The sequence below is a fragment of the Oryctolagus cuniculus genome, chromosome 7, assembly GCF_051225735.1.
Source record: "Oryctolagus cuniculus isolate XC-2025 breed Fujian yellow rabbit chromosome 7, ASM5122573v1, whole genome shotgun sequence".
Classification (NCBI taxonomy): Eukaryota; Metazoa; Chordata; class Mammalia; order Lagomorpha; family Leporidae; genus Oryctolagus; species Oryctolagus cuniculus.
Genome location: NC_142873.1, coordinates 93,267,674 through 93,278,147, shown reverse-complemented (window position 1 = coordinate 93,278,147; position 10,474 = coordinate 93,267,674). Strand labels below are relative to the sequence as shown.

The 10,474-nt window shown below is 35.5% G+C and overlaps 1 long non-coding RNA gene across 3 annotated transcripts in view; it reads right to left on the bottom strand.

The window, feature by feature from the left end:
• Nucleotides 1–621: 621 nt before the first annotated feature.
• LOC103350144 (uncharacterized) overlaps nt 622–10,474 on the bottom strand; it is a 95,030-nt gene continuing 85,177 nt past the window's right edge. Inside the window, exon 6 of one of the 3 annotated variants that reach the window (XR_016237257.1) lies at nt 622–796. This is a non-coding gene — a long non-coding RNA (uncharacterized LOC103350144). The remainder of the gene's footprint in view (nt 797–10,474) is intronic. The other 2 variants (XR_016237251.1, XR_016237265.1) reach the window with 2 other exon arrangements.

Here is a 10,474-nt window from a genome sequence, read left to right as displayed (position 1 = left end):
ATGCAGATCATGGGAGGCATAACTGATGGCTCCAGTGACTGGCTTCCACTGGGTTCCTGTCATCCTTGTTAAATATCTAAAAAGAGTTCCAGGTTTCCATCTTTGACCTGGCCTTGTTGCGGCCATTTCTAGAATTAAGAAGTAAATTAGTAGATAGGCGCTCTCTTTATGTCTTTCCCTTTGTCTATGACAGTTCCTCTCTTTGTTTTTGTCTCTCTGTCTCTGTTTCTACCTGTCAAATAAAAAAAAAAAAAAAACTAAAAGTATTGGGTTTCATTGAAAGATATGCTACAGAAAAAGATGTTAGTTATACAAAAGTTCATCATAGTTTTCCCTGAATACTCTGGAACTATAGGAACTATCCAATGCTAAACCACTTTGAGAAGCAGGCTGTCTTGTGTACTGCATTGTTACATACCAACTTTAGCTTAGATAGTGGTGTATGCTTGTATATATATATTATTGGGCCCTCACAAACATATCAAAACAAAACAGGAAATGTTTTACTTCTTTACTAAGGAGGGAATTATCTTCAAACATTTGTCTACTGGTAAATTTTGAATCAGAACTTAAATCAGGCCTGAATGTGTTTTATTTTTCTTATGGCACACTTTCACATACCAAACTTATTCTGCTCCTGTTTTCTTCTTAATGTCTCTTCATGGGGGACAAGCAGGTGGAGTGGCCCCTGGTCCAGCTGGCCCTCTGTTCAGTGAGTGCCTCTGTGCTGACCGCAGAGTTCTCTTCTGTAAAAGGGGAATTTCATGTTCTTCTGAAGTCACTTCCACGACACCACCTAAAATGTAGAATTTTTCTCAAGTTTGAAAGCACAGAGCATATATGATTAAGGATTAGTTACAGATTCAAAGTAAAATGAGACTGTAAGATCTTTTAAAGGGCTTTCAATTTATGGGAAGGAATTCTGGTCTTAAAAAAATTATATTAGGGCTGGTGTTCTGGCATAGTGTGTAAAGCTGTTTCCTGTGACACCGCCATCCAGTGTGGGCACCAGTTCATGCCTCGGCTGCTCTGCTTCCCATTAAGGTCCCAGGTAGTGGCCTGAGAAAGGAGCAAAAGATGGCCCAAGTGTTTTGGCTTCTGCCACTCATGTGGGAGACCCTGATGAAGCGCCTGGCTTTGGCCTGCCCCAGCTCTGGGAATTTGTGGATAATTGTGGAGTGAACCAGTGGATGGAAGAGTGCTCTCTCTCTCTCTCTCTGTCTGTCTCTCTCTCGAACTTTGAATTTCAAATAAATAAATCTTTAAACAGAAAGAAATATGTTGCTCAAGATATCTCTGAAATATCACAGGGATGTGGAATTATAATTACTGATAATTCTTTCAAACCTCTTAAATTGGTTCAAGCATGGACTCTATACCAGCAAAGCTTGCTAAATTAGCTTTTGACAAATTTCATTATAATACTAAACTAGATTATTTGATCTATGTAGTTTACTATTAAGTACTTTTCTTGATATTCTTGTGAAGATGGAGACATCAATTCAGGCTGGATAAAAATCAGGTTGGGTGGACTTTTTAGGACACAAGCAGTTTTTTTTAAACATATTAATTATATAACTGAAGATTTAAGATTCACACAGAGTTCCAGAAAAGATGCAATATATGTATATTATATATACATATATATATAATATACATTATCTGGAGTGTTTTAGAAAAGCAACATAAGATGCATTTGAAAGCAAATTTCTAAGCTGGATCAAGAATTCCACTCTCTGAGACTCGCATGGTGGCATAGTGGGTAAAGCTGCCACCTACAATGCTGGCATCCCCTATGGGTGCCAGTTTGTGCCCTGGCTGCTCCACTTCCAATCCAGCTCTCTGCCAAAAGCCTTGGATTTCTGCCACATGTGGGATACTCAGATGAAGCTTCTGGCTCATGGCTTTGGCTGGGCTCAGCCCTGGTCTTTGAGGCCTAGCCTGGGGAGTGAACCAGCAGATGGAAAATATCTCTCTCTCTCTCTCTCTCTCTCTCCCTGTCTCTCCCTGTAACTCTGTCATTTAAAATAAATAAATAAATCTTAAAAAAATATTTCGCTGTCACAATACTGTATCAGGTACTGGACACTATTGTTATAATGACAATGTATTATTTCTTTTAGAAATGTTTGTGTGAAGGTTTTACTAACATAACCTTATGTGAGGGGGAAAGTAAATACCTATATTAATAATGCTAAGCTCCCATAAATGTCTCATTTCTTATACTTCTGCTATTTTTAGTATGGAATCAAAGCAATGTAATCAATACTAAATATTTTTAAAGTAATACATAGAAACTAAAGGAAGTAACTGGAAAAGTAAAATGTGAAGTTAACTGATTTATTAAACCTTGTAGAATCCAGAAATGAAAGTTTAATTTCAAAAGTCACTTTTGATTATCCTAGAATCATTAAACTATCTGTTCTTTTTGAAATATCCTTAATGTACAAAAGTATAAGGTTACAAAGTCAGTATTAATTAATTTTAGCTTTCAAACTTTGTACTTTATGTGGTGTTGATATTAATTTTTCAGACATGAACTGGATAACGAGGTGCTACTTCACTATCAGGATATGGTAACACAGTACCTCAATATTAGTCTAGCTTATATTACCTAATATTTCATTATATGAGCTCATATTTTAAAGACCTGATCATAATTAATATGGTTTCTCTACCCAATGGCATTTATTTTGGTTATAAGATTAGAAATGTAAATTTGCAATAAAAGAAGAAAATAGGAAGCTGGTTTTAATGAATATTTTACATATGACTAATTAACAGAATCCCCTACAGGAATTTGGAAGTAATAAGGAATTGACTGAAAATAAATTAAAAATTAATAAAGGAGTCTCCAAACAACTTTGTTTATGAACATTTAACAGTTGCTTTCTTGGTTATGAATATTTCAAGCTGTTTTGTTATTCTGTATGTATTATTCTTGGAGCGTTCATAATTTTAGAGGTGATTAGACAAAGAGGGAGTAACACACAAAACAAATTTCTTAAAATGATAAAAACCCACCTTGGGAAAACTTGCTAATGTAAAAATAATGGCTTAATATTCATGGCTTTTGTCTAACAATTTATACAAAACAAAATCTTATTCCAGAAAAGGATTAAAAGCTGTAAAAGGAGCAAAGGCAAAAACACAGAAGCTTGCTTCCATGAACAACATGAATGCTTGTAGACTAGAAACTTTAGTTGAGGAGAAAATCCTGCTTTTTGTCAAATATTTTGAAAATCTGTTTAAAAGAAGTAGATTCATGTTTGCAAGTAAATTGGTGAGAACATCATCCCAAAAGGAATGTAATTAAATCATCTTTCCTTAAGTGTATTTGGTCTTAATTTATTCAAGTAGCTGAATATTTACGGGCACTTTCCCTCAATGTTAGCAAACCAAAATCCAGAAGTTGAAGAATTTAGCAAGAATATGTCAAGAGAATAATTTTAAGCTTTTTTGTTTCCAAAATTAGAACAGAAGCATCAGATAGATTGTTGACTTCTCCCTTTAACTATCTTCTACCAATGAAAATAAATAATATGGAATGACTTTTAGTTGTGATTTGTATATAAAAGGTGAAATATATCTTGAAATTGTAAATTTAAACACATAAAGATAAAATATATCATTTGCATTTATAGAAAGTACTAATTTTATTTATATACATAATTTTGATAATTGACTAAACACTTACACATGATAATGGGTCCAAATATTTATAGAAAGTAAAAGCTCTAAATTCACCTGAAGGATGGGCCACAAAGTTCTTGCAATGTTAAAATATTTCAATGCTTAAAACTCAGCAGATACAGTTGATATATAGTCTAAAAAATAGATGTCTAAGAGTGTTAGAACTCTGAAGCATTTTACATTGAAAAAAAAAAAGATTCCCAAAGTTAGATATATCAAACGTTTCCAAAAATTTAGCATTAACATGCTACAACTCTTTTAAAGATTTATTTATTTGAAAGACAGAGTTACAGAGAGAGGTAGAGACAAAGAGAGAGGTCTTCCATCCCTGGTTCACTCCCCAGATGGCCCCAATGGCTGGAGCTGCGTAGATCCAAAGCCAGGAGCCAGGAGCTTCTTCTGGGTCTCCCACAAGGGTGCAGGGGCCCAAGGACCTAGGCCATCTTCTACTGCTATCCCAGGCCTTAGCAGAGAGCTGGATCGGAAGAGGAGCAGCTGGAACTCTAACCAGCGCCCATATAAGATGTCGGTGCTTTAGGCCACGTCTTTAACCCGCTGTGCCACAGTGCCGGCCCCTACAACTCTTTTAACAAGAAATAAATATTTCCCATGTCATCTACAAATTTAAGAACCAAATTTAATTGTAGAGTGCTCTTATGCCAGCAAAAGATGCCACAGTATACAATCCCTCCCACCACATGGGAGACCCAGAGGTAAGCCAAGGCTCCTGGCTTCCACCTGGGCCAGCCCTGTTTTTAAGGCCCCTTTGGGGGAATGAAACAAGGGAAATGGTCTCTCTTTCTTTATATGTGTTGCTTCCTCTCTTTCTGTAACTCTGAGTTTGAAATAAAAAAAAAAAATCTTAAGAAAAAGACTGTTTCATTGCTGAGTATCCTCTTTACTGTCTACTATAATCAATCTAACTTTAAGACAAATGTTTTACTGTTCCTCAACAGATAATTCATGTTTAATGACAATACCAAGCATTGGTGATGAAAATCAGTAATGTCTTGTCTTGTGTATTCTTATTGTGATTTGGGTTTTTGATCCACAGCTTTTTTGTTATTGCTTTGAAGTGGAAAGACTGAAATCAGCATGAGTTTGCTTCAGGTGAATAGTCCGCATTTAGGAGAAAATAGAAATATTTAAGAACAGAAAGGAGAAAACCAGCAGTAAGAAAGAACTTGAGGTAAGACAGGGAGTGAAGGAGGAGGCTCTACCAACAGTATTCAGGCATGTATATGTATCATGTTCAGAGTTCATTAGAAATAGATCTTTAAAAGTACATAATTGTACTTGGCTCAGTCTGCCTTCTTTTACCAGGAACTAAATGTAGTAGAAAGAGATGCTGCATTTCCCTGGTGACATTTTCCTCCCTCGCTCTTTCTTTATATAATTTCTCATTTTTTCTCTTAGTCCCTCCCTCCTTTTATCCTGCTCATTTTCTTCTTCTTTTCTCTTGGATATTCCTTAAGTGTAGAGATATGTGATTGGCCAATGAAAGACTAGAAAACAAATTGCATTTTGGAACTAGCAGGTAAGTATAAAAGGTTCTGTATTATTAACAGTATTGCCAGTAGGGATTCTTTCTCAGACTTAAAAAATGAAAAGATATTAGATATTTTTTATTTTTAAACTTGTCATGTACGTGAAAAAAACTTTTTCAGAATCTTGGCAACAAAGAGTAAAGTGTATATTGGTTCAAATAAAATTTATCTTCGATATTTTAGATGGTTGCAACTGAAACATATGATTCGAAAATTTAATTACATATTCAGTATGATTTAGAAACAGTAAATGCAAGGATGCAAAATAATATTTATCTACTAAATTTTTATTAGTTTTATTATCAGGGATTCCAATTTCAATTACAAAGAAGTTTGATATATTAAAATAAGCCTCTTAGTATTCATTAATAGATTCCTTATAATACCTCAAGTAAAAAACTTGAAATTGGAGGATTATAATTTTATTTGTGATTTCTTTCATTTCTATGTTACTACACCAGAGAAAATTCTTTGAGGGGTGATGGGGCTGGCACCATGGTGCAGTGGGTTAAGCTGTCGTCTGCAGTGTGGACGTCCCATATGGCCGTTGTTTCGAATCCTAGATACTCTACTTTCGATCTAGCTCCCTGCAAATCCTCCTAGGAAAATCAGCAGAGGATGGCTCAAGTCTTTGGACCCCTGCATTCATAGCTATTTGGGAGAGAAACAACAGATGGAAAATCTCTCTCTCTGTTTCTCTCTCTCTCTCTCTCTCTCTCCCCGTAACTCTTTCAAATAAATAAATAAGATCTTACAAAAATGAGGTGGGTCAGGGGAGCACACCAGATTACAGTGGCAACCTGGTCTTTCAACAATTAATAAAAAATACATAAATTCAATTGAAGTTACTATTATTTTGAAAAATTAAAGATAACCCTGACTCTTGAATGAACCAAATTCTGTTAGAAATTTTCTGGGTGTAAACTCTTCATCTTTTTAGCTCTTTCAAAGAATCAGTATAACACTTGGCAAATTGTTTTTCTGGGGTGTTTAAGTGATACCCTAGTGTCCTGAAAGAATTAATGATCCTTTTCAGTTATCCATTTATTAGGCACCCTAGGGAAAGAATATTCTCAAGGCAAGCTTGGGAGTCAAGAATCTTGATTTATGGTATTAACACCACTTTCAAGTCAAGTCTGTGAAGCTTGGTAACTGGCTGCATGATAGTTCCTAATTTCTCTGTCTTCTCACTGGGAACATAATTGAATAATACCCTTCAATAGTTATTGTACAATAATAGGAAAACAAAAACAATGACATCAGTTTTCTATGATTTTCAGTAAAGAAACTACCACGGAATTCCCTGCAAATCAATGGAAATTGTAGTTTTTTTATTGTTTTGAAATTTCTTTCCCAAGTAGTGAGATTTGTATAAATGGCTTTGGCAAATCATCCAGGGCTCACACTGAAAAAGAGGCAAAGGACAAATGATACTCCTTTGCTTTCAAGAATAATAAAGGCCATGGGATAGAAATGTAACTATTTTTCAGGCAGCCTATCCCCAGAAGGATGGACTCTGATGATGGGTGATATTCGTCCAAAAACTTTCCTGTTCTGTCTACAGATTCATATGTTCTACAAGAGTTAGTAAACTCTTCAGCTATATTTGTTAAGATGGAGTTTTTTAAAAGTAATCGAGCACCTTTTAAGTAACCTATTTATATGAAAGCTGTAGTTAGCAGGTGTTTATGTAACTATTTTATTTTATTTATTTATTTTAAAGTTTCTAGTTATTTATTTGGGAGGTAGAGTTACAGTCAGTGAGAGGAAGAAACATAGAGAAATGTCTTCCATTCCCTGGTTCTCTCCCCAAATGCTGCAATGGCTGGAGCTGGGTTGATCTGAAGCCAGGCGCTTCTTCTTGGTCTCCCATGAGGGTTCAGGGGTCGAAAAGCTTGGGCCCACCTTGTACTGCTTTCCCAGGCCATAGTAGAGAGATGGACTGGACTAAGAGCAGCTGGGACTAGAACCCATATGGGGTGCTGGCACCGCAGGCAGAGGATTAACCCACCGCACCACAGCACTGGCCCCAGGTGACTATTTCATTTTAAAGCAAAAGAAAGAAGTATGCTAGTCCTTTTAATTCACTTACAACTGATTTATCATTTATGAAATTTTGCATTCTGGAAATTAAATTGAGTCCTTATGAAGTCAACAAACAATCTTTCACATACTTATAGCATTATGGAACATGATTAAAGGAACTTTTTAAAAATATGTATATATATATGATATCTGTCAAAGTTTTTAATCATAGAGTATTTGTTCTAGGTTATGTTACTTCCTACTTCTATTATTGGTGGATGGGTGCGGGTGGAGAATAGGAATGGAATTGACTCTCTGGAGAAGAGTGAGCTGGACATCAAGTGTTATACTTCTTTTGAACCAAAACAAGGCAATGACTGGTTACAATTTTGCAATTTCTCGTTCTACATGGTAATTCTTTGGAAGAAAAATTTTAGATAATCTTTGACACAATTAACTGGAAATAGTAAGGACATTTTCTGCGGCAATTTAAGATAAGAAGTATTTGTTTAATAAGTTTGAGTTCCATAAGCTGGTTGCTATTTAATTGAACTTCAATTAAGTCCATATAGTTTCTCTAAGAAAACATTTATAAAGCACATAATGGGGGACAGAGTTTCCTGGATTGTAAGAACATAGCAGTGATCAAGACAGATGAGGTTTCTGCTCTCCTGGAGCTCACTTCCTAGTAAGAGGAAGATAAGACATTTAGCATATAAACAGATGAATTAATTATTAAGGGCAGCACGGAACATTAAACAAAAGGTGCATTTGGGAGTTTGATCAATGCTTCAAACAATTGATTATCCTTTCTTTATTGTTAGTAGACTATCACTGTTGTTTAAGGTGTCAAAAAATCACATTTATAATTGATGTATATTTAATTGATGGCCATGTGACACAATTCTGAATAATAAAATGTGAGAAGAAAGAGGTGCCTCCTTTCCTGCCATTTACTTCCTGGTCCTGGAAGGAATGTCGAAATGGCCTCAGTAGCCACACTGGACAAAATGCCTGTGTCTCCTTCTCCAAGTACAGGACCAAAAACAGTATTTCCCATTTGAAGGCATATTACCGACTGTAGGTATCAATTTAAAAAGCACATCATGGGGTCAAGCCTTTGGCCTAGTAGTTAAGATGACTGTGTCCCACCTTGCAGTACTTGGGTTTGATTCCCAGCTCCACTATGTATTCCAGCTTCAGGCTGTTTGAGACTATGGAGAGCAGTGGTTAGGTTCCTGTCACCCATGTGGGAGACCTGGACTGACTTCCCAGCTGCTGCATCAGCCTGGCCCCCGATCAGGCGGTTTTGAGGACATTTAGGGAGTGAGCAAGCAGATAGAGGCTCTCTGTCTGCCTCTCTGTGTTCCAAATAGTTTCCAAAAACGAAATAAAATAAACTCTAAATTATATTTACTTATGTGTTCTCTTATAAATGCAAACAAATCTAATATCCATAATCTAAAAATTAGACTCAATATCTGGAAATTCAAAAGCATATCCAAATCTAAATAAAATCTAGATATCTAAACAGAAGCGAAGCTCTATCGTTAAAGCTTTATTAATGAGTGTTGCAATATCAGATTTAAGCTATTACACATTACACTTAAGTGACCATATTCTTACTGAATCAAGTCTGTATTCTTTAAGGTCAAAGATATGTAAACCAGAGAAAAACATGCACCGTATACGGTACAGAATGCTAAATTTGATGTCTTGAAATTCTAGACCTGTTGATGTGGAAGAAATAGAAAATTATGCTGACAGATTTTCATGGATTACAGCTGTTAGCATGATCTCAATGAAATTTTGGAGTCATAAAACAAAATATAATCATTGATGATGTCTGAATTTTAAAGGAAACCATTGTATGTTTTTCTATAACATTCGTAAAACGTTGTTGAATTACCAAATATTGTAGTCATTCATTTATTATAACTATTACTTGGCGTCTAAGTTAAAATACATGTTCTTTGCAAACTTAAACATTACATTTTATGGTTTTGCTTTTAATATAAAAGTCTACTCTTTCCATTTCCTGCAGTAAAGCTGTTAAATACACTTTACCAAATGATTTATAAATGCAATTTGTTTTTAAATAAAAGTACAGTGGTACAATGATACAAATTATTATCACTCAAAGCTTTTAATTAAAACCTAAAATATGTGCGTCACTGTTTCGCTGTTAAAAAAATGAAAATTTCCAGAGCTTTAATAAGAAAAGCTATTTGTTAAGAGGACCTGAAGCAATTGTGCTTTTGAAGATAAGGCCTAAAACAACTTCAGTATGGCATTTGTTTTTATTCTATTTAGTGTTTGAATCTTGCTTTCACAGAAATTTTTTCCATTCTTGATGTGGGAAAGAACCGAGTGTATCTGCCTGAAAGGGAGGGACTTAAAAAAAAAAAAAAACACTTAGGAAACTAAAAAGGGTTCAAGTGAAAATGTGGAAAGTTACCCCAGAAACACTGGCAGTAACTCCAGAAAGATATTCCTTTTTAAAGAGTATCTTAAGGGATTTATCTTTGGGGGATTTCATGAGTTATGTCGCATAAGAGGAACGATTTTGTACAGACCCAATAGGGGTGTAGTATAACCAGCAGTATTAATAGGGACGTTATACTACAAGAACCTGCAGGTAATGAATGAACAGCTGGGGAACAGTTTGATTCACAGATGCTTCCATGTTGGTAGAAGGCCTGTGGTGAAATTCATGGATGTTTTACAAATAACAAATCCATTGCTATTCCAGCTGTGCATCCTTAAGCTGCAGATAATAGTGGAGGGCCCTTATGCCAAGTGCCCCCAGAACCAAAACAGAAGTGCTTGGATAACACAGAGCTCTTACCGCATAATAACTCTTTCTTAAGAGTCAGATCATTCATCTGTCAATATTTAAAGCCAAGGGTCTTATTTAACAGCGCAGAGAGCCAATTGGCAAACTACCTGGGGTGCAAACAGGAACCTTTCTTTTTGCTTAAATATCTGCCTTACTCTCTGTATTTATCAGGTTTGGGTCTTGAATATTTAAATATGCAGAGATCCTCAGTCATCTCTAGTCTTATCCTTTGGCAATTTGTTTAGGCTTAGGGTCTCAGTACAGATTTTCTTCAGTGAGTAGAAGGTCTGTGGAAATGTGGACTACACCAGTTAAGTGAGTTCAGCAAGAAATAACCAAGTAATACGAAAACCAGGGTGATGTTGAGGTT